Source organism: Pristis pectinata, chromosome 18 (assembly GCF_009764475.1).
Source record: "Pristis pectinata isolate sPriPec2 chromosome 18, sPriPec2.1.pri, whole genome shotgun sequence".
NCBI lineage: Eukaryota > Metazoa > Chordata > Chondrichthyes > Rhinopristiformes > Pristidae > Pristis > Pristis pectinata.
This window is the reverse complement of record NC_067422.1, coordinates 1,393,221-1,417,471: the sequence shown is the minus strand read 5'-3', so window position 1 is coordinate 1,417,471 and position 24,251 is coordinate 1,393,221. Positions and strand designations below refer to the sequence as shown.

Genomic DNA, 24,251 nt, shown 5'->3' with positions numbered 1-24,251 from the left:
GCAGAATCTGTAGGCAGTGAGTCCCAGATCACACCAACTCTCGGCACAAGATGAATCTTGTGCCACCAGACCTCTCGTTCTTTAACCAGTTACCTCACCCTGTCCCCTGGCCTCCGGCTCTCCCACCACTGGGAACAGTTTCTCTGTTTACTCCTACAAAGCCCACTGATTTAGCATTAGCCCAGACCTGTGTGGAGACCTGTCAGTGGGAGTTCCCCACTGAGAGCCCAGCATACAACCCACATCAGAAACCTGAAATGCTGGAAATACCCAGCAGGTCGGGCAGCATCTGTGAAGGGAGAAACAGAGTTAATGATTCAGGTCAATGACCTCTCGTTAGAACATACCTGTTCCAGTAACAACGCTCAGCTCAGAGTGGTTCTATCCCTGTAGCTACACCCAACCCTCCAGCCATTTCCTCTTACATTCCAAACACTATACCTGTTGTGTTGGGGTGTTGGAATGCATGGGTGCTGCAGAATCTCCTGTGCTGTGCCTGTTAATGACTGCACAGTGACCCATGCTCCCTGTGGAGATGGCATGTTTGTTTTCCTGCTGCATTGTACAGACACCAACCCCTGCAGGTCTGGTGCATTCATCATCCCACCAGCTCAGCCCTTCCTGCCTTGAGCTGATGACTGCTGGAAGGTACAGGTCTTTCTCCAGCGCTCCATGGCTGTCACTCCCGGACCCGCTGCACCACAACAATGCACACTTTCCTTTCTTCCAACTGGCCGTGCATCAGTCCTGCTGGGATCTCCATGAAACTCACCCTGGCCAACAACTGAGCGCAGCCACTTGCACACAAAGTCCCTCAAGGAGGCCGGAGTCTGAGGACCCGAGGCAGAGCAGCAGGAGCAAGAGGAGCAGGGGAAAGATGAAGGTCACCAGTGGGATATCCCTGCTCAGCATCCACTGCCTCACCTCCCAGCTGAGTGAGAAGCATCATGAGCACCAGCTGGAAGGAATGGTTGTCTTCGATGCCTACTGGAGTCAAAGTCTCCAGTACAAGCTGAGTGACCCTATCTATGCTCCAATCAGGATCACCAACACAGTACACCACAAATCATCTGGGAGAGCCTGATGACACATAACAATCCCTCACATTGTTCCCTACAGGCCCACCTGCACTGACAATAACACATGAATGAACAAATCACTGACCAAGTACATAAGTGGTTTGCTACAACATCTCCCTATTTCCTGATGAGTGGCCACCTCACTTAAACAACTCAGACCTCCACATAACATCATAACGTCCACCAGAGTGAGGATCCCTCCAGTTGTACACTGGGGAATCCAGATCACATTCATCTCTTTCAGCTTTGTTCCATTGTGTGGGGAAACACCATAGCCAGCCCAGTTCTTCTAGTGGTGAGCCTGGCCCTCCAAGGACAGGACCGCCCTCTTGGCATGTATTGTGTTAACCAGCCCTTGCCTGTCCCTTTGAGTAAATGTCGGACTGTCTCCTTGTCTCTTGCAGCCTCTGCCTCCCTCAAGGCAGCCAAAGTGTGTGTTACTGCTGTCTGGTTGCCATGGGGACTGTGCCTTTAAGGACTCACACCTTTCTCTGGTTGCTGTGGAGCAATGTTGGGAGATGCAGGAAACTGGGCGAGGTGCTGTCGGGAATTGGGCAGGTCCTGTTGCAGCACTAGTTTCTGGGCGTAAACCACCCGAAAGCTGTTTCACACTGGATTTTGGCCAATTTTGCATTAGCAGTAAAGGCAAAAGTGCATGAAAAATAGATGCAATCAAATTTCTGGGCAAAACTCTTCTGCGAGCCAGTGCAGGGGGGGGCAGCATCATAAGGTAATGGTCTCCTTTTGAACCAGTCTAGCAGCTACAAACCAGATCTGGCAAATCAGTTGAAAATGGGTGCTTACCAAAAATGAGCATTTTTAACAAGTGTGCCCAATCCCATTGTGAGCGATTGTTTGCCACATCAGAAAGACTTTTCATAAATCTTTACTGAAGCAATGAAGAGTGTGGCTGGTTCCCACTGGTCAGTTTCACTGCAAATGTGATATTAGTGTGTATGAAAGGACATTGTACGCCTGGGAGTGCCTGACACTGCACAATCTCACAATTTCAGCTTCTATACACTGGGGGTTGTGAGCTGGGGCTAAACCAGGCACGGCTTGAACCAAAAGCTCCCTGAAGTCAGGCACCTGGATTGGAGGAGGTCACTTACACTTGTGCTGGGTCTGACAGTTCCAGTGGATTGTCCTGGTATATCCTGCAGTAATGGCCTCCCGGTGAGGTACAGCCAGAGGTAGACAGACAGTGTAGTAAAGCCCAGCCCTCCAGTGGATGCCTCATCAGGTCCCACCATGAACACAGAATGCTGGAAACACTCAGCAGGTCAGGCAGCATCTGTGGGGAGAGAAACAATTCAGGTCAAAGATCCAAAGAGAGTTATCATTAAAAATCAATCTGACCGTCTCCCCACAGATGCTGAGTGTTTCCAGCATTCTCTGTATTCTGAATTCCAGCATGGGCAGTCTTTTAGTTGTCACTGGTCCCTCCCCCCACCTCCCCTCCCTCCCCCCAACATGTGTGGGATTCAGGTCATGTATAATCCGATGAAATATTTGGGCTGGGTTGGGTCAAACTGGGTCAGCCCGGCTCAGTAATTTATCCAGGTCACAATGATTTGCTGAGCATCATGGCTGGTGTCCTTGAATGCCCCTGGCAGGGGGCAGCTATGGAGAAATCCTCTGGCTGGGGCTGGGTTCAGATTGGCGGGGTAAAGTCAGCAGTGGGTCGTGTTTTAGTTTTATACCCAAGCAGAGCTCCATAGGGTAGGGTTGGGGGAGGAAAGATGTACAGTCTGCACAAGCCCAACACTCCAACCTCCCTACTTAATAGATGAAGCTGCAGGGATGGAGGCAGCTTGCAGGAGCCATGGTGTGGTTCCAACAGTGACACTACTACATCCGGGAAGGTCACGTCCTCCTGCTCAGGGTTATGAGGAATCACTAGGAGGCAGTCAGGAGCATCACTGTCTGTTCAGCAACTCACCCAGTTTTCTGTGTATTAACATACAACATATATTTACATAGCACCTTTGACAAAATGAGAGGCCTCAAGCGCGTCACGAGAGCACTAAACAACATTTGAAACAAGTCAAAGAGGGGCCCATTAGAACAGGTAACCCAGGGGTTAGGTTTTAAACACAACCTTCAAGGCAGAGAGAGTTGGGGAGTTCCAGAGCTGTGGGTCTTAAGCATGACAAACAGCATTTAATGAACTACTGAAGGCCAAAGCCATTGTCTCCAATCACCCTCATGCACAGCCAACCGGGCCCATTCACCCTTGGAGACACAAGAGACTGCAGACACTGGAATCTGGAGCAATATACAAGATGCTGGAGAAACTCAGCGGGTCGGGCAGCATCTGTGGAGGGAAATGGACAGTCGACGTTTCAAGTCGAGACCCTTAACCCTTACTGACCACTCCATGTGGCTGCCTATGGTGGAGTAGTGGAACCTGGGAACGATCAAGAGACCAGAAATGGAGGAGCACAGAAATATTGGGGGAGTTACAGATACTGGGGGAGGTACAGATGTTGGGGTGAAATACAGATATAAATTGGTAAATCAGTTTATTATTGTCACATGCACCGAGGAAAAGTGAAAAACTTGTCTTGCATACCGTTCATACAGATCAATTCATTACAACAGTACAAGCTAAGAACAATAACGGAATGCAGAATAAAGTGTTACAGTTACAGAGAAAGTGCAGTGCAGGTAGACAATAAGATGCAAGGTCATAACGGAGGTAGACTGTGAAGTCAAGAGTCCATCTTATCGTACTAGGGGAACATTCAATAATCTTATAATAGTGGGATAGAAGCTGTCCTTGAGCCTGGTGGTACGTGCTTTCAGGCATTTATATCTTCGGCGCAATGGGAGGGGGAATAGAGAAAATGTCCCAGGTGAGTGGGGTCTTTAATTATGCTGGCTGCTTTACCGAGGCAGCGGGAAGTGTAGACAGAGTCCGTGGAGGGGAGGCTGGTTTCTGTGATGTGCTGTGTCCACAACACTCTGCAGTTTCTTGCAGTCATGGGGAAATGTTGGGGGGTGGGGGGGGAAAGAGTACAGTTGTTGGGGAAAGTACAGGTGCTGGGGGAGGCAAAGGCCATAGAGAGATTTGAGCAAGTCCAGCTTGCAGACAGATATGTTACATAGATAGTGAACTGTCAGATTTAGTCACATGAAAGGCTGGAGTTAGTGACACTGCCCCCTCCTCCCCCAGCAATGTTTCTATCCAGGTTTTGAACACAGCCAGCATCATTAAGGATGTAGGTATGTTCCCCGCTCTCCAAAAGCTGGCAATTGACATTCCAGCACACACCCGTTTATTTATAACCTGAGCAAGTCTGGATGAAAGAAGTGAAAATAAAAGTAAAGCAAAGGCAGCTTTTGTTATGCTGTTAGAGGAAGCTCCTGTCTGAAGCTGAGGTGGTTAGGAACTTTAATGAATTGAGGAGAGTTTGCACTGTGACTGAAAAGCAAAATCCCACATATGTTGTAAATCCAAAATAAAAGAGCAAGTGTTAGGAACACACAGCAGGTCAAGCAGCATCTGTGGTGAGGGAAATAGATCTTAGGCTGATGACCCTTTATTAGAGTTTGAACCAATGCACTGGAACACATGATAGGAATGCATCAGGCAACACTTTTCTCAGCCCCCGTGCCTGCAGCATCCAGTCTGTGCCCGGAGCTGAGGTGGAAGTTGCTTTCACTGAGAAATGACTTGGGGCCCTGGGCTCTGCAGATTGGCATGGTTGTGTAGTGTGGAAGACCCATGCGATGCCCTCACAGGGAAGTGGCAGGAGTGGCTTCTCCTTCTGTTCTCACACCAGGAACTGGTGTTCCCAGGAATCTGTCCTGGGACCCTCCTGTTATTCATGCACCAGCTACTCCCAGTAACTTCACCAAAATTCCACCAGGTTCTGTGGATAACAAAGCTGTTGGGAGGACCAAAGGCTTTGTTATCCACAGAGTTATCCAAAGAATCAGTGTGCGTGGGCCCATTTCCCCAGGGACAGTCAGTGGGGCCCAGCTCCTGGGGACAGTCAGTGTGTGTGGGACCCAGCTCCTGGGGACAGTCAGTTTGCGTGAGACCCAGCTCCTGGGGACGGTCAGTGTGTGTGTGGGACCCAGCTCCTGGGGACAGTCAGTTTGCATGGGACGCAGCTCCTGGGGACAGTCAGTGTTTGGGAGAAAATATTAAAGCAAAGACTAGAATGTACAAAAAGTGGCAGAGGACTGGGGATTTTACAGTAAGAGACTAAAAAGTTATTAAAGAGAAAGAAAAGATTTTAAAAGAAAACTGTCAGGCAATTATCAAAACAAACAGCAAGGGACTCTGTTGATATATGAAAAGGAAGAGGGTAGCTTGGGTAAACATGGTACCCTGAAGAGCAAGACTTCATAATTAATAATGGGAAACAAGGAAATGGCACAAAAATCAATACTCTGCCGGTGGAAGACACTGCAAATATCCCAAAGATACCTGATGGACTTGTTCAAACAGTCCAGGAGAATTTGTAACAATAACTATCACAAGGGAAAGGTGTTGGAAAAACTAAAGAGACTAAAGTCAGACAAGTCACCAGGTCCCAATGACCTCCATCTGAGGGTTTTAAAGGAAGCAGCTGCTGAGATTGTGAAGCCACTGATTGAAATTTTCCAAAACCCACTGAGTCGATAGAGGGGAACCTGTAGATGTAGAGTATATGGATTTCCAGAAAACATTTGGCAAAGTGCCACATACAGTGCTGGTGTACAGAGTTCACGGTACTGGGAAGTGTATGGTGTGGACTGAAGGCTGATTATCACTTTTTATTAATGACCTGGACGAGGGGGTAGAAGGGTAGGTTGACAAGTTTGCAGACGACACAAAGGTTGGTGGTGTTGTGGATAGTGTACAGGATTGTTGAAGATTGCAGAGGGACATTGATAGGATGCAGAGCTGGGCTGAGAAGTGGCAGATGGAGTTCAATCTGGAGAAGTGTGAGGTGGTACACTTTGCAAGGACTAACTCCAAGGCAGAATACAAAGTTAATGGCAGGATTCTTGGCAGTGTGGAGGAGCAGAGGGAACTGGGGGTCCATATCCACAGATCACTGAAAGTTGCCTCACAGGTGGATAGGGTAGTTAAGAAAGCTTATGGGGTGTTAGCTTTCATAAGTCGAGGGATTGAGTTCAAGAGCCTCGAGGTAATGATGCAGCTCTATAAAACTCTGGTTAGACCACACTTAGAGTACTGTGTCCAGTTCTGGTCACCTCATTATAGGAAGGATGTGGAAGCATTGGAAAAAGTGCGGAGGAGATTTACCAGGATGCTGCCTGGTTTAGAGAGTATGCATTATGAGGAGAGACTAAGGGAGCTAGGGCTTTACTCTTTGGAGAGAAGGATGAGAGGAGACATGATAGAGGTGTACAAAATATTAAGAGGAATAGATAGAGTGGACAGCCAGACATCAGAGATATCAGAGGGAGGTTTTTTACCCAGAGTGGTTGGGGCATGGAATGCGCTGCCTGGGGCAGTGGTGGAGGCAGGTACATAGGTCAAATTCAAGAGATTACTAGGTAGGCATATGGAGGAATTTAAAATAGAGGGATATGTGGGAGGAAGGGGTTAGATAGTCTTAGGCGTGGTGTAAAGGTCAGCACAACATTGTGGGCCAAAGGGCCTGTATTGTGCTGTACTGTTCTATGTTCTGTCATAGGGAAGACACCGTTGGAATAAATGGGTCTTTTTCAGGCTGGACAGATGTAACTAGTGGAGTGCCCCAAAGATCAGTTCTTGCCCTGAATTGTTTACCATTTATATTCATGACCTGGAAGAGCAGGCAGAATGTAAGGTGTTCAAGCTTGATAATGACACAAGTACAGGTGTGAGATCATGTTGTGATGAAGATGTTTAAACTCTGCAGCAGGATATAGATAGGTTGAGTGGGTGAAAACTTGGCAAATGGAGTTTAATGTGGGGAGCTGTGAGATCATGAGTTCAGTAAGAGGAATTAAAAGGCAGACTGTTTCAATAAAGCTGAGGTGGAGATGGTTGAGAGCTTCAAGTTCCTAGGTGTGAATATCACCAACAATTTGCCCTGGTCCATCCACGAGAATGCCATGGCCAAGTAAGCGCACCAGCACCTCTAATTCCTCAGAAGGTTAGGGAAATTTGGCGTGTCCACTACAACCCTCACCAATTTTTACAGATGCACCATAGAAACCATCCTATCCGGATGCATCACAGCTTGGAATAGCAACTGCTCTGCCCGTGACTGCACAAGAACATGACACAGCTCAGTCCATCACGGAAACCAGCCTCACCTCCGTGGACTCTGTCTACACTTCCTGATGCCCAAAGAAAGCAGCCGACATAATCAAAGACCCCTCCCACCCCGGTCATTCTCTCTTCTCCCCCCACTTCCATCGGGCAGAAGATACAAAAGATTGAGAATACGTACCACCAGGGTCAAGGACAGCTTCCATCCCACTGTTATAAGACTCTTGAATGAACCTCTTATACGCTAAAAGATGAGCTCTTGATCTCTCAATCTACCTCGTCGTGGCCATTGCACTTTATTTGTCTACCTGCACTGCCCTTTCTCTGTAATGCTATATTCCGCATTCTCTTTTGTTTTCCTTTTGTACTACTTTGACGTACTTATGTCTGGAATGACCTATCTGGAAGGCACGCAAACAAAAGTTTTTCACTGTATCTCAGTGCATGTGACAATAATAAACCAATTACCAGATTATTCTCTGAATGGAGGGAGATTGTAGATGAGTGAAGTACAGAGCATTGAAGTGTTCTTGTGCACACATTGTGATAAGTTAGCATACAGGTGCAGCAAGTGGTTAGGAAGGCAAATGGCATGTTTATTTTGGTCTTTATTGCAAGATATTTGGAGCTTAGAAATGGGGAAGTGTTGTTACAGTCGTACATGGTGGTGGTGAGGCCACACCTTAAGTACTGTAACAATGTTGGCCCTGTTATTAAAGAAAAGATATGCTCGCACAGGAGACAGTCCAGAAAAGATTCATTCGGCTATTTCCTGGTGTGAGAGGGTTGTCCTGTTGTGAATGACTAAAGAAATTAAATCTATATTCTTTGGAAGTCGGAAGAATGAGGGGTGATGTTATTGAAACATATAAGATCCTGAGGGGGCAATGACAGATTAGATGTTGAGATGTTTCCACTAGTGGGAGAGCCTCAAATGAGGGGACAGAATTACAAGATGGGGCAGCCATTTATAACTGAGGTGCAAAGCAACTTCATGCAGAGGGTGGTGAATCTCTGGAATTCTTTATGCCAGAGGGTCGTGGAGGCTAGATCATTGCAGGTATTTAAAGAGGAAGTAGATAAAATTTTGAAAGATCATGGAATTGAGGATGATGGGGAACTGGAGAGATGAGTCCAGGGGCAGATGAGCCACAATCACATTGAACTGTGGGGCAGGTTTGAGGGGCCAAGTGACCTACTCCTGCTCCGATTTTCCTTTGTGCATATGTGTGTCTATGCATTTGAATATTGCTGAGGGCATTGGGATGCAGCCATACCATGCAAATGAAGCAGAGGTGCATGTCTTTAAAGAAAGAGAGGTTTCAAAATTAGGTAAATGTTAGTTTCGTGTATAAGACTGACCCCTGCGTTATATCAAGGTTGCACTTTGTAACTTTGCTTTCCTTGGGTAGTTTTTACATTCACCTCAAGACTCGTTGCCCTGAGTTTATAACACACCTCTTCCATTTTAATTTTTGTTTTTCTACTTTTCCTGGAGATGCTGGTTTTGGCTGCCCTGATTATGCTTCTTGTGGGAACGTGTCCAGCTTACATCCTAACCTTCTGTCTGAATAGTCCCCATTGTACTGATGCACTATCTTAATTAACAGTTTTGGCTGCCTGCTTGTCTCAGACAGGGCTTTTTCGCCAGTCAATGATTTGTATCTATGAACCTTTGACTGCTCCCTTTCATTTATACTCGTGGGCACCAAGCACCTGCTCCAGGTGCCGATGATGGAGGCCTTAAAAAACAGTCCAGTGAAGTATGAACTGGACGCTCAGATACCTTTGGTCATGTTTAACACCTGTAACACCCACGAGGTCCAATTTCCATCCCACGTACTTGTGGCCACATAGATCATCTCAAAATCAAGGAACAGAGAGGTTCCAGGCGGAGCACTCCTGCTCCTCACTGCCAGTAGCTGATGAGTTCGTCCCACTTCAGAGAGCTGAGCACACAATCCAGGCTGGTGTCCCTGCAGCACAGAGGGGTGTCACACTGTCCTGTCTGTGAGGTGATTGTAAAACACCCCATGGCACTGGGATGGGGAGATCACCCCATACCCTTGACCAGGAGCAGGAGAAGGTTGTTCAGCCTCTCCAGCCCACTCCGTTCCTGTTTCTCTTTTTAATTCTCGAACAATTCAAAGATTTCAGGAACCTGCAAGTTATCTGAACATTGATTTCTTTCTACAATTTGTTTAGTCTGCTGCTCTACTCCAGTTTGGGAAAGCATGCCCACGCCCTATCACTGCTGCCGCTGCTGCACTATCGCAGTAATAACAGGCTCCAGCTTCCTCTGACAAGCTTTACACCAGACAGTCCTATTCTGGTTCGGTTGGAATCAGACAGTGTCCTTTCCCTCACTGTCTTACCAAGCCTCACACCCAAATGACAAGGCAAAGCTTACCACGATTACAGGATTTTAAAACGTTTGGCATTTTGCTGGAATTCTTTGTAAGCAGAACACATCCCTGTGCTGATGAGGGAGAGAGGTTTTCAATCAGCTGTGTAATCAGGATTCTGCAGAAAGGGAATGGAGGGAGGAATGGTGCTTCACATCCCGAGTCACTGCATCATCCCAGAGACAACTACGCATGGGCTCACCAACAAGAGGAACATGCTAGGAAGGGGATCAAACGTGTTACCAACACTGTAAACATAGTAGCTTAAGGGCTTTCTTTAAACAGCAGTTTAACGTGAGTGATCCTCCAATCCTCTGACACCTCTCCTGTAGCAGGGGAGATTTGGAAAATGATTGTCTCTGCACTCTCCTCCCTTGCTCCTGTAACAGCCTGGGATGGATTTCCCTGCTTTAAGGGCAAGGTTTTCAAAGACCCCAAGCACCACTGATGGCTGTGGTGAGGAGCATGATAGCTGGGAGAAAGGGTGGAGGAAGTAGGTTCAATAGGAACTTTCCAAAGGGAACTATGGAAAAGGGGAGACAAAGTCACAAGAGATGGCAGATGCTGGAATCTGGAGCAAACGCTGCTGGAAGAACTCAGTGGGTCTCGAGCCGAAACATTAAATTTTATTTACAGCGTGGTAACAGGCCCTTCCGGCCCAACGAGTCCACACCGCCCATTTTAAACCCAAATTAACCTACCCATACGTCTTTGCAATGTGGGAGGAAACCAGAGCACTGGAGGAAACCCACGCAGACACAGGAGAACGTACAAACTCCTTACAGACAGCGGCGGGAATCGAACCCCGATCGCTGGCGCTGTAATAGCGTCACGCTAACCGCTACGCTACCATGCCACCATTGACTGTACAGTACCATTGACTGTTAATTTCCCACCACAGATCTGCCTGACCCTCTTGAGTTCCTCCAGCAATTTTCTCTTTTGCTATGGAAAAGGGAAAATGTGCGGGGCTGTGGGGAGAGAGCAGGGCAGTGGAACTGACCAGAGAGCTTATTCATAGAGCTGGCATGGGGATGGTGGGCTGAATGGGCACTGCCTGTACCAGGAAAACGAGTCTTTACACAGTGGTTGGAGCTCCCTGTGATTCTCTGACAGGCAGCTGATGGAGGGCTAGTGTCTTGAACAAGTCTGTCCCCCTCCGGTTGACTGCATGAGGCAAACACATTCAGTGCTCCCCCTGTGTCTACAGACCCAGGGAGCTGGAGGATGGTTGTGTGGTTCGATGGAATGTTTTCCTGACTATTTCTAAAGCTCTGGGAATGACATGGTTCTGTGGTGGTGGAACTTGTGTGCTGTGTTACACATGGGCAGTGCTGTGGTCCTGTTACGGATCCTACCCAGTCCCTGTATGACTGGCCACCTCATGGGGCACTGGGACTTAATCACATTGGTCTGGGATGGGAGTCACATACTAGCCCGAGCACTAAACCAGGCAGCACTCTATTCCTAGAGGACATCAGTGTACCAGCTATAACTGAGACTGATTGATGTTCTGGGTGGAGCGGAAGGTGGAGGTCCAGAAGCAGTGATAATATTGAATGCAGAGAGATCTCCTAATGTGCCGGATACCTGAGGAGTACAGAGGAGTGATGTGCTTCTCTATGTAAACAGAAGGGTCAGAGACTCCATGTAGACAAAGGGGTCAGAGGAAACTGGGATCAAAGGAGACAGTGGGCTCAGCTTGGACAGTGAAGTTGGTAGGGTCAGAGTGGAGGGTGGGGTCAGAGTGGTGGGGGGGACAGTGGAGGGGGTCAGTGGAGGGAGTCACAGTGGGGGGGGTCACAGTTGAAGGGGTCACTGTGGTGGGGGTCAGAATGGTGGATGGTTTGACTAGAGGAGAATCTGAATGGGGGGGATCAGACTGGGGGGGGGCCTGAGTGGACAGGTCCCCAGGGCTCAGTCAGGTGATCTCTGCTGCAACCTCTCCACACCCCTGAGACCTTTTCATGTGTAGAAATCAAGTAACAAAGTGGTGTGCCTCAGGGCCCATTGTTGTTTGACATCGATATCAATGATTCGGATAAGGCACGGTTAGTAAGTCTGCAGATGGCACTAAAATAGGTGGTATAGTGGACAGTGAGGAAGGTCATCAAAACTTACAGACGGATCTTGATCAGCTGAGTAAGTGGGCTGAGGAATGGTAAGTGGAGTTTAATTCGGATAAACGCGAGGTGTTGCATTTTGGAAGTCACATCCAGGTAGGACTTTCACAGTGAACGGCAGGGAGTGTTGTAGAACAGAGGGACCTTGGAGTACAAGTACATGGTTCTCTGAAAGTGGAGTCACAGGTAGACAGGGCAGTGAAGAATGTTTTTGGCATGCTGGCCTTCATAAGTCAGGGCATGGAGTATAAAAGTTGGGAGGTCATGGTGCAGTTGTACAGGATGCTGGTGAGGCTGCACTTGGAGTAATGTGTTCCGTTTTGGTTGCCCTGTTATAGAAAAGATGTTATTAAACTGGAAAGAGTGCAGAAAAGATTTACAAGAAAGTTTCCAGGACTTGAGGGCCTGAGTTATAGGGAGAGGTTGGACAGGGTAGGTCTTTATTTCCTGGAGTGTAGGACACTGAGAGGTGACCTTATAGAAGTGCATAAAATCATGAAGGGCATAGATAGGGTGAATGCACTCAGTCTTTTTCCCAGGGTTGGGGAATTGAGAACTGGAGGATATAGGTTTAAGGTGAGTGGGGAAAGATTTAGTAGTAACTTGAGGGGCAACTTTTTTTTACACAAAGGGTGGTAATGTAGGTATGTATGTGGAATCAGCTGCCATGGGGAGTGGTTGAGGTAGATACAATAACAACTCTTAAAGTCCTTTAAGTTAGACAGGTGCAGGGGTAGGAAAGGTTTAAAAGATTATGGGCCACACAATGGCAAATGGGACTAGCTTGGATGGGGCATCTTGGTCAGCATGGACCAGTTGGATCGAAGGGACTGTTTCCGTGCTGTATAGCTCTGTGACTCTATGAACAGCATGTAATGTAACTGAGACCAGTTCAGCAGGTTCAATAACTTCAGGCAAACAACTATGTGGATCTAACAGGCTTTACCGACAGCTGGAACAGCTCCACAGCCCAGGTCCCAACCTCATGCTGAACTTCAGGTTAACCTTCTCTGATGGAGTGACAGACTCTTGAGGATCCTGGAGGAGGATAAAAAGTGTTGGGGTAAAATTAACAGGGAAATGAGGAGAGCAAAGAGACGGAATGAAAAAAATATTGTCAACTAAAATCAAATAAATTTCAAGGATGTTTTATGTGCATAAGGAACACGAGGAAAACTAAAGGGACAGCAGAGCATAATCTGAGCCAACTTACTTCAGCAGACGCAGAGCCATTCAACCAATCAGGTCATGCTGGCTCCTAGCAGTGCCATTCCCTCTCTCCTCACTCTGTTGTGACCCTGCTCATCAACTCCCTGTTGATTCATTGGCCACTTCCCTTCACTGAGGGCAATTTACAGCAATTAACTCACTGACGCGCACGACTCTAGGATGTGGGAGGAAACCAGAGCACCCCAGGGAGACCCCTGCAGCCAAAGGGAGAACGTGCAAACTCCACACACACAGCACTTGAGGTCAGGATTGAACCCAGCTCGCTGGATTGTGAGGCAGTGGCTGTACCTCCAGCAACCCCGTGCTGTCCAAAGAACTCGTGCAGCTGGAGGATATGGGAACAGTTCTCATTCGTACTTTGCAGCTGCCTGCATGAAAGATCTTGTAGCGGACGGGAGTGACAGATTGACTGGGGTAAACATAGTAAGCAGGGGAATTCATCCCAGGCTGTTACAGGAGTAAGGGAGGAGAGTGCAGAGACAATCATTTTCCAAATCTCCCCAACTACAGGAGAGGTGTCAGAGGATTAGAGGATCATTCACGTTATACTGCTGTTTAAAAAAGAGGAAGGGATAAACCAAGTTATTTTAACTGAAGAATTAAACCAAAGAATATTTTGAGGAGGGTTGGTGAGGGTGGTGCATTTGATGCAGTCTACAAGGAGTGAAAGGCTTTTGATAAAGTCCTACACCTTGGATTCCTCCCCCTCCCCTGCAGCATCGATGGCTTGTTGCTGATGCTCTCACAGTATCACTCCCCAGCACCAATAATGAGCAGACAGATTTCCTCCAGTGCCCAAGGCAGAAACTCCAGCCAGATACTTTGGATATGGAAATCAGTGACCCCTCTCTCCCTGATCAGCGGGTCTGGACATGCATGCCCAGTTCTAGCCCCACTGTCAGCAGTTGGGGTGGAGGCAAGAGCACCACTGCCTCTCGGACAAGGAGGGGTGAACAGGAATAAAAGCAAGAGCCAGCCTTTCAGCCCCTCACCATTCAGGAAGATTAGTGCTGAACTTTTACCTCAGTGCCACTTTCCTGTCATGAGGAGATGCAACGTGGAAGCAGGCCCTTCAGCCCATCAGGTCTGTGCCCACCAGCAAGCACTCAATTTCGCTAATACCATTTTATTACCCCCACATTCCCAATAATTCCCCCAGATTCTACCATTCACCTACACACTAGCAACAATTTATAGCTGCCAATTAACCTAGCAGTTCACACGCCTTTCGGATGTGGGAGGAAACCAAGGCACCCAGGGAAACCCAAGTGGTCACAGGGAGAACGTGCAAACTCCACACAGGAAGCACCCAAGGTCTCTGGCACTATGAAGCAGCAGCTCTATTAGCTGCACCACTGAGCAACCCATTTGATTCCACTTGACATGGCTTCCCCGAAAGAGACGATGTCTTGACAAGAACTATCCCACATCTGGTTTGCTCATCAGGCCTGTCCACACCCCTCAGTAGTGCCCCCTGGAAACGTATGAACTGCCTCCCCTCAGTCTGCACTGGGGAGCCAGCCCAGGTCAGGTGCTCAGACTCCAAAACCGTCTGATTCAGCAGCAGTGGAGCGAGCCCTGGACTCAGCAGACACTCACAGCCGGTTACAATCTGCATTCCCAGCATAGCTTATCCCACATCAACAACATTTGGTGTTCAGTTTGAGAGGTCATGAGGTGTACCAAGTAATGTGATCGCAGGCAGAGCACAGCTCAGAACCACGTGGTCTGGGGATAGCTGCTGGGATCCACAGCTACCCCCCTACTCGTGGCAATGGCATTTCACATCACTGTTGTTTAAGTAGGGTCTCAGGTCAACACCTACATTAAAGCACCCCACAGTAACCTCCACTGGACACCTCACCATCCCCTCCCCAGGACACCCCACTGTCCCTTCCCAGGATACCCCACTCCCCCCTCCCCAGGACACTCCACTGTTCCCTCCCCTGGATGGTGAGGGGGTAATTGACAAGCAGAGTGTCACAGGCTGGGGCAGAAAATGGAAACAAAAGTGTACAGCACAGAGCAAGTCCAGAGTTGGTAAAAGCTGTAAAAAAAATCAAGCTATCAGTCTTTATTTGAATGCACGTAGTATTTGTGATAAGATAGGAGAGTTGACATCTGAGTGTGATCTAATAACTATAACAGAGTCATGGTTTCAGTGTGATCAGGACTAGTTGCTCAATATTCCAGGTTATTTGATGCTTCAAAAGAACAGGCCAAAAGGGAACGAAGGTAGGGTAGTGTTATTAATCAAGGAAGGTACCAGAGTGTTGTTGAGTCTTGATATAAAGGCAATGGATAGTGATGTAGAATCGGTTTGGGTTGAAATCATGAATAGCAGGGCAAAGAAAACAGGTGGGAGTGGTCTGTATGCCCCAAGATGTGACTTCTCTGAGGGGCGGAGCAGAATGGGGAAATAACTAGAGCACATCTGAAAGGAACTGCAACTGTCATTGGAGATTTTGACCTACATATTGACAGAACAAACCAAACCAGCAAAGATATTGTAGAAGGATGTGCACAGTTCATCGGAGATTGCTTCCTAGAGTATTATGTTACAGAACTTACCCAGGAACAAACCATTTTAGATTTGGTCTGAGTAATGAGGAAGGATTAATAAGGGATCTTGTGGTCAAAGACCCCCAAGGAGGTAGTGACCACAATATGATAGAATTCCAGATGCAGTTTGAGGGTAAGTACTACAGGGCCAAGACCATTGTCATCTATTTAAATGAGTGCAATTCTACTGGTATAAAGGTGTCGTCTAAGGCGGACTGGGAAAATAAGCTAAGTGACAGGGCAGCAGAGATTCAAACAGCCGGTCTATAACACTCAGCAGGAATTTATCCCCGTTAGAAAGAGGGATTCCATGGAAAAGAGGCACAATCTGTGGTTAACAAAGGAGGTCAAGGATAATGTTAAATCGAAAAGTAGGGCATACAAAGTGGCAAGGGGTGGTAGGCCCAGGGAGTGGGAAGTTTTTAGGATCCAGCAGTGAAAGACTAGCAAGCTCACAAGGAGGGAGAAAATTGATTTTGAGAAAAAAAAACTTTGTAATATCAAAACAAACAGTAAGGATTTCAACAGATATATAAATAGGAAGAAGCAGGTAAGGTGGGTGTGGGACCTCTAGAGAACGAGGCTGGTGAATTGATAACAGGAAACAGTGAAATGGCTGGTACATTATATCAGCCTTCACCATGGAGAACGCTGCAAGTATCCCTCGGATAACAGTTGGGCTAACATCAGGTAACAGGGAGGAACTTACAAAAATTGCAATGACAAGGGACAAAGTATTAGAGAAGCTCACAGGGATAGAAGTGGACAAATCACCAGGACCCAATGGCCTGTACCCAAGGGTTTTAAAGGAAGTGCCTGCATAGATGGTGGGTACATTGCTTGAAATTCTTCAAAATTCACTAAATTCTGGGAGGGTCCAAGAATGTGACTCCCTTGTTCAAAAAAGAAGACAGAAGGTGGGGAACAGTGGGCCAGTTAGTTTAACATCAATTACTCGGAAGATGCTGGAGTCAATAATCAAAGAGGAAATAATTCATCATTTAGGTAAGTGAATATAATCAAACTCAGTCAACATGGTTTTACGAAAACTAAATCATGTTTGACAAATTTGCTCAAATTCTTTGAGAATGTGACAAAGAAAGTTGATAGAGGGGAACCACTAGACGTAATGCATCTAGATTTCCAAAAGCCATTTGACAAGGTGCAACACAAGAGGCTGGTGCATAGAGTCTAAGGTATTAGAAGACATGTGTTAGCATGGATTTAAAACCAGCTGTCACATAGAAAACAAAGAATTGGAATAAATGTGCCCTTCTCTGGCTAGAGGGATGTAACTAGTGGAGCACCCCAGGGATTGGTTCTTGGCCCTCAGTTGTTCACTATTTACATCAATGACCTGGAGGAGGGAATGAAATGTAAGGTTTCCAAGTTTGCCAATGATACAAAAACAGGTAGAAGGGCATGTTGTGATGAGGACATTGTGATTCAAGATAGACAGAGTGAGGTAGATGGGGACGTGTGAGGTCAGGCACTTCAGTGAGAGGCGAGAAAGGCAGATTATCTAACTGGAGAGAGACTGCAAATGTTAGCAGGCAGGTCCAACAAGTAGTTCAAAAGGCAAACGGTATCTTGGCCTTTATTGCGAATGGGTTGGAGGTTAAGCACAGGGAGGTTTTGTTACAGTTGTACGGAGTGTTGATGAGGCCACACCTGGCGTACTGTGTACAGTTTTAGTCTCCTTAGCATAGTAACATTGAAGGCAGACCAATTTGCCAGGCTAATTCCTGGGATGAGAAGGTTGTCCTATCACAAGTGGCTATAAAGTTTGAGTCTGCATAAAAACAGAAATGCTGTAAGTACTCAGGAGGTCAGAGTGTTTCAGGTCAAAGACCTGCAATGTTATCTCTGTTCCTCTTCCCTCAGATGCTGCCTGACCTGCTAGGTATTTCCATCATATTTTGTTTCTTAGATTTCCAGCATCTGCAGTGTTTTTGATTTTCAGTTACTTATGTGTCTGTATTCCTTGGAGTTTAGAAGAATGAGGGGTGACCTTATTGAAATATATAAGATCCTAAGGGAGCTTGACAGGGTAGATGCTGATGTGTTTTCACCAGTGGGAGAGTTGTGAACAAGAGGAGAGAGCTACAACATAAGGGGTTGGTCATGTAAAACTGAGGTGCATAGAAATTTCTTCTCTCAGAAGGTAGTGAACCTCTGGAATACTTTCTCCCTGAGGGTGGTGGAGGCCAGTTCACTGGATATATTTAAGGTACAGATAAATAAATATACATATGAAAGGTCGAGGAGTTGATGGTTATGGGGAACTGGCACAGGATTTGAGGCCAGCATAAATCAGCCATGATCATACTGAATGGTGGGACAGGCTTGAGAGGCTGAGTGGCCTACTCCTGCTCCTATTTTCTTGTGAGAGTTCCTGTATCCTCTCCCCAGGACACCCCACTGTCCCCTCCCCGGGACACCCCACCGTCCCCTCCCCGGGACACTTCATAGTTCTCTCCTCTCTCTCCTCACCTACCACCCTCGACCTCCAATACCTATCCAACTTTGGAGCACAGGTCTCCACATCAAATCCTCCCGTTACAGTGTGTTCCAGCTGTCCCTCCAATATCATCCTCCGTTCCCTTGGGCAGTGGCAATCTGCTTATAGCTGCACAGAGAGGCTGCCATAAGGACTATGAGGCAGCTGTGCCTCGCCAGCGGGTGACTCCTGTCAGTATCTTTTCCCTCTCCGTGGGTTACAGCCGAACTTTGTGCAGTATTTACTCACAGCAGTTAGGCAATTTCACAGCAGCAAGGTCTGAGGAGGAGACATTTGCTCCCTTTGTCACTAGCTAGGTAGTGCTGTTTTAGAAGGAAAGGTTCTGCATTAAGTAATATAGAAACATAATCTCCTGTCACCAGGATCCCTGTACTGGGAGCCTCCATCGGGATCCCTTATGGGAGATCTTACCACTGGGAGGCAATCTAGAGAGGGAGTCACCACTGGGATTCCCTAAAGATGGAGTCACAGTCGGGACCCTTTCTAATCAGGGAGTCACAGCTGACCCCTTATAAATTGCAAATAATATTCCCTGAATTAATTTTATTTTATATAGTTCCATTTAATCTAGATGTGTGAATATATCCATTGGTCAGGGCTGGGACATGTTTTGGGAGACTGGGGGAGGGAGGAAGCCCTGAGTTAGGCTCTGTGTGGTGAAACTGACACAGGTAAAGCCAGGCTCCAGTAACTGGAAAAGGACAAGGAGGATACAGGATGTTTCCAGATGGTGCCTGCTCTCTACCTCCACCTCGGCACACTCTCCATCAAATATTATTTTGTCCTGTTCCCTATTGCTTTAATCAAACCTGGTCCATGATGGTGTCAGCTCACTGTTGCCAGTTAAATGCTGCCAGTGTTTGAAACAGATGGCTTTTCTTCTGTGCAGTTCCCAAAGTAATTCATCATGGTCTGGGCTCAGCAGAGTGTTAATCATGGAATGAGCACAGACGAGTTCAGTCCCAGCTGTATTTGCCCAATAATATCCCAGTTATGATAAATGCTGTGGTTCATCATCTCAAACCAATCGGCTGTGCGGTGTGTCCAAACTAAACTGACACCACCCCTCAGTGAAAACAAAATCCCTCCTTCTGCTGGGCGAGCAGGATGTTTTCTGAGCCGTGCCTGTGGGGGGAGGAAGAGAATTGTTGTTCCAGCTGTTCCTCTGCTCGAGAAATCAACAACTTCCCAGCTGCAGTTTTATGTAGAAGGCCTCTGCTGGACTGGGATCCACCTAACATCCCCAACACACCCCACTCCACACCAGCCCCAATACATCTTCCTCCCAGTAATGCAAAGTCTCCTTGGCTTTGCCCCTCCACAATAAGGCCAAGGGCTTCCATCACAGCAACTGTCCACCTCCCCTCAGCCCTGCTTATTTTGCTGCTGCTCTTCCAGACTTGGCCATTCCAATTGACTCCTGTTCTGGTCTCCAATGAGAACATGTGGTAGGAGTCAGCCATTCGGCCCCTCAAGCCACTCCCCCATTCAATAATAGCTGATCTGATTTTGGCCTCAACGCTCTTCCTGCCTGTTCCCCATAACCCTTGGCTCTCCTACACACCAAAGACCTGCTTATCCCAGCCCTGAACATCTTCAGTGACTCCGCCTTCACACCTCTCCAGGGGAGAGAATTCCAGAGACTGATCGCCCTCAGAGAAGAAATTCCTCCTCCCCTCCGTCTGAAATGGGCAACCCCTTATTCTGAAACTATATCCCTGGTTCTAGAAACCCCCACTGGGGAAAACATCCTCTGAGCATCCACCCTGCCAATCCCCCTCAGAACCTTGTCTCAGTAAGATCATCTTCTAAACTCGGCCTGACCTGGTCAACCTCTCTTCGTATGTCAACCCTTTCATTCCAGGAATCAACCAGCGAACCTTCTCTGCACTGTCAATCCTGTCTTAAATAAGGGGACCATAGCAGTACATAGTACTCTGGCTGTTGTCTCACCAGCACCCTGACACAGTTGTAGCAAGACCCCTACTTTATACACCATCTTCTTTGTAATAAAGGCTAATGTTCCATTAGCCATCCTCACCTTCCTGTCCAAGGGAATCCAGGTCCCTGGTGTTGGATGGGTGTTCTGTAGTCTCTCTAGTTAAATAATATTCTGCTTTTCAGTTCTCCTTTCCAAAGTGGATAACTTCACAATTTGCCACCAATACTGCAGCTGCCCAAGTTTTGCCCACTCACTCACCCTGTCTATGTTCCTGTGTGGGATCATTCCTTCCTCCTCACTACTTGCTTTCCAGAATCACAGAATGGTTACAGGACAGAAAGAGGGCATTCAGCCCATTGAATCAATACTGTCTCCCTGTGAGAACAATCCAGCCAGTCCCTCTCCTGTGCCCTCTCCGACAGCCTTGCAAATTAATTTTTTTCAGTTACTTAGCCAGCTCCCTTTTGAATGCTGCAATTGAATCTTCCTCCACTCGTCCCCCAGATTCCAATGGCTTACTGCGCATAATAAAATTCTCTTGTCAATTTTGGTTCCTTAGCCAATTACCTTCATTTCATGTCCCCTAATTCTTGACCACCCCCCAACTAATGAGAACAGTTTCTCTCTATCCAATCTGTATGTACCCTCCATGATTTTAAATAGCTCTATCAGATCCTGTCACCTTCGCTGTTCCAAGGAGAACAACTGGACACAGTACTCCAGTTGTGGCAAACCAGTGTTTTATGAAGGTTCTTCATGACTTCCCTGGTCTTGTACTCAAGGATTCCTTCATCTTTAGCCATTGTTTTCAACCTGCCCTGCCAATTTCAATGAACTATGCACAAATACCCCAAGACCTCTCTGAAGGGGAAGTCGGGAGAACACACACCAGTCCTTGTTAAGGGTCAGCAGCGGAAAGGGTGAGCAACTTCAAGTTCCTGAGCGTCAACATCTCGGAGGATCTATCTTGGGCCCAACATATTGATGCAATCATGAAGGCGGCATGCCAGTGGCTCTACTTCATTAGGAGTTTGAGGAAATTTGGTATGTCACCACTCTTGCAAATTTCTACACATATACAGCAGAGAGCATTCTGACTGGGTGCATCACCACCTGGTATGGAGGCTCCAATGCACATGATGCCTCAAGAAGGCAGAATCCATCATTAAGGACCTTCACCATCCGGGACATGCCCTCTTCACGTTACTACCATCAGGGAAGAAATACAGGAACCTGAAGACCCATACTTAATGGTTTAGGAACAGTTTCTTCCCCTCCGCCATCAGATTTCTGAACAGTCCATGAACACTACCTCGTTATTCTTCTTTTACATTATTTATTTATTTTCGTAACTCATAGTAACTTTTATGTCTTGCATTGTACTGCTGCCGCAAAACAACAAATTTCACAACATATGTCAGTGATAATAAGCCTGATTCTGATGGTTCTTCTACCTCTTTTAGAATTGTGCCTTCTGTTTATATTGTTATAGCTTATCTTGCCTCTTCTCATTCTTCCAAAAAATGTGACATTACATTTCTCAGCATTAAATTTCACTATCCTCCCATTCCATCTCCACAAAGGAAGATGGTTGTGGTCATTGGAGCTTATTCATCCCAGCCACAGGACATCGCTGCAGGAGTTCCTCAGGGCAGTGTCCTGGGCCCAACCATCTTCAGCTGCTCCATCAGTGACCTTCCTTCCATTATAAGGTCAGAAGTGGGGATGTTCACTAATGATTGCACAATGTTCAATTCCGTTTGCAACTCCTGTGTAAATAAAGCAGTCCATGTCTGCATGCAGCAGGGCCCAGATAACATTCAGGTATGGGCTGATGAGTGGCTAGTGCGTTCATGTGATAAAAGTGCTTCATCCCCACAAGAGAGAGTCTAATCAGTTATACCTGACTTTCAATAGTATTACCATTGAAAGGTCCCCCACCATTAGTATCCTGGAAGTCAGCATTTACCAGAAAGTCAACAGGACGAGACACATGAATCCTGTGGATACAAGAGCAGCTCAGTTGGGTCTGCTGTGGTGAGTCACTCACCTCCACATCCCAAATCCCATCCTCTCATGTACAGGGCATAAGCCAGGTAAGCGATGGAACACTCTCCACTTGCCTGGGTGAGCACAGCACTAACAACCCTGAAGAAGCTCAACACCATCCAGGACAAAACAGCTTCCTCAAGTCGCACCCCATCTACCACCCTGAACATTCCCTCCCTCCACCACCGGCGTACAGTGACTGTAGTGTGAGCCATCTACAGTATGTGTTGTAGACACTCACCCAGGCACCTCCCAAACCCGTGAAAGCGACCATCAAGAAAGACAAGGGCAACAGGTGCAGGGGAACACCACTACCTGCAGGCTGCCCTTCAAGTGAAGAATTATCTGGAATTGGAAATATATCACCATTCCTTGATTGTCACTGGGTCTAAATCCTGGAACTCCCTCTTCAACAGCACTGTGGGAACTCCTACCACACAAGGATTGCACTGGTTCAAAAAGGCGGCTCACCACCACTTTCTCAAGAGCACCAAATGCTGGCAAGGTTTGCTTGCTGAAATATGAAAAAAAAGGAAATGGCACCCGATGGAATGCCTTTTGGAAAAATAAATTATCAGTTGCACCAAGTACACCTCAATTGTTGCAACCTCAAAGAACGCTAATAAATTATCAAACACAATTTTGTTTTTATAATACCATGTTGGCGCCACTACATTGTATAATAACTTTCTGATTGTCCTGCTACACTGCTTTAATAAATGGACTCCACCATTTTCCCAGTGACAGTTGTTAGGCTGAGTTACCTTTAGTTTCCTGCTTTCTCTCTCTCCTTCCTTTTGTGTTTAGAGGTGCCTTCCACCTTCCATAAACGTGAGCAATGGGATTCTGACTGGAATCTGTAAACAGAAAAACTCTGAACAACCTTTGTCATATATATAAATGACTAGGATGAGAATGTCAGTGATCGAATAGGTAAACTGACTGATGACACGTAGATTGGTGGAGTTGTATATAGTGAGAGTGATTGCCTGAGGATATAGAGGGGAATAGATCAGCTGGAGAGTTGGGTGGAATAGTGGCAGATGAATCTAATCCAAACAAGTGTGAGGTAATGCATTTTGGGTGGTCTAATACTGGCCAGACATACATACACATATATATATATGGCAGGGACTTTAGGAGTATTGATGTATAGAAGGACCTTAGGGTGCATGTTCATAACTCCCTAGAGATACTAGAGATAGATAGGGTAGGTTGTGGTATGGCTAGAAGTGCAGGAGAGATTCACCAGGATGTTACTGGGAATGGAGGGCTTTAGTTACAAGGAGAGATTGGATAGGCTGGGATTGTTCTCACTGTAGCACAGGAGGTTGAGGGCTGACCTTACAGAGGTTAGAAGATTATAAGGGGCATAGATAGGGTAGATAATCAGGGTTTTCCAAGGGTAGGGGAGTTTACACCTAAAGAATATAGGTCTAAGGTAAGAGGGGAAGATTTAAAGAGGACCCGAGGGACAAGTTTTTCACACAGAGGGTGGTGGGTATATGGTACAAGCTGCCAGAGGAGGTCGTAGAGGCAGGTACAATCACAGTGTTTAAAAAGCACTTGGACAGCTACATGGATAGGGAAGAAGTAGAGGGATATGGGACAAATGCAGGAAAATGGGATTAACGTAGATAAGCATTTCAGTCAATGCTGTTTCCATGCTGTTCAAATCTATGATACATTTGAAGCAGGAGAGCAACTGACAACATTGAAAATATTGTCTAAAATGGTCTCCCAGATGCAGTGCAACCATTATATTAATTCTGAGGAAGAATCAACAGCTTTGTTCTAATAATTAAAATTCAACCTAATATGTAAACTAATGAATATTTCAAAATCAGTGCTGGTTTGATCAGAAACCCAAGCATCCTTGTTTCCATGACTCATAAGGGCTATAAAAATCATGTCAAGCAAATAATAGTGTCAACACATAAAACAGTCATAAATTCACGTATATTAAATAAGGAAACCATCATTGGCTTGCTGTTGTTTAACAGCAATCTGAACAGAAAACATAATCTAAACAATCTCTAGCATTTGTTTCTTTATATACATGACTAAAATTGTTATTATCTGGTAATGTCTGACTGAAGTAAAATACATTTCACTTG

At 46.6% G+C, this 24,251-nt stretch overlaps 1 long non-coding RNA gene across 1 annotated transcript in view; it reads right to left on the bottom strand.

Moving 5' to 3' along the window:
* The window catches only part of LOC127579848 (uncharacterized), a 60,669-nt gene that overhangs the window by 12,838 nt on the left and 23,580 nt on the right, over window positions 1–24,251 (bottom strand). Inside the window, exons 2-4 of the long non-coding RNA XR_007957737.1 lie at window positions 22,899–22,991; window positions 12,777–12,868; window positions 2,192–2,373 (exon numbers count right to left, since the gene is read on the bottom strand). This is a non-coding gene — a long non-coding RNA (uncharacterized LOC127579848). The remainder of the gene's footprint in view (window positions 1–2,191; window positions 2,374–12,776; window positions 12,869–22,898; window positions 22,992–24,251) is intronic.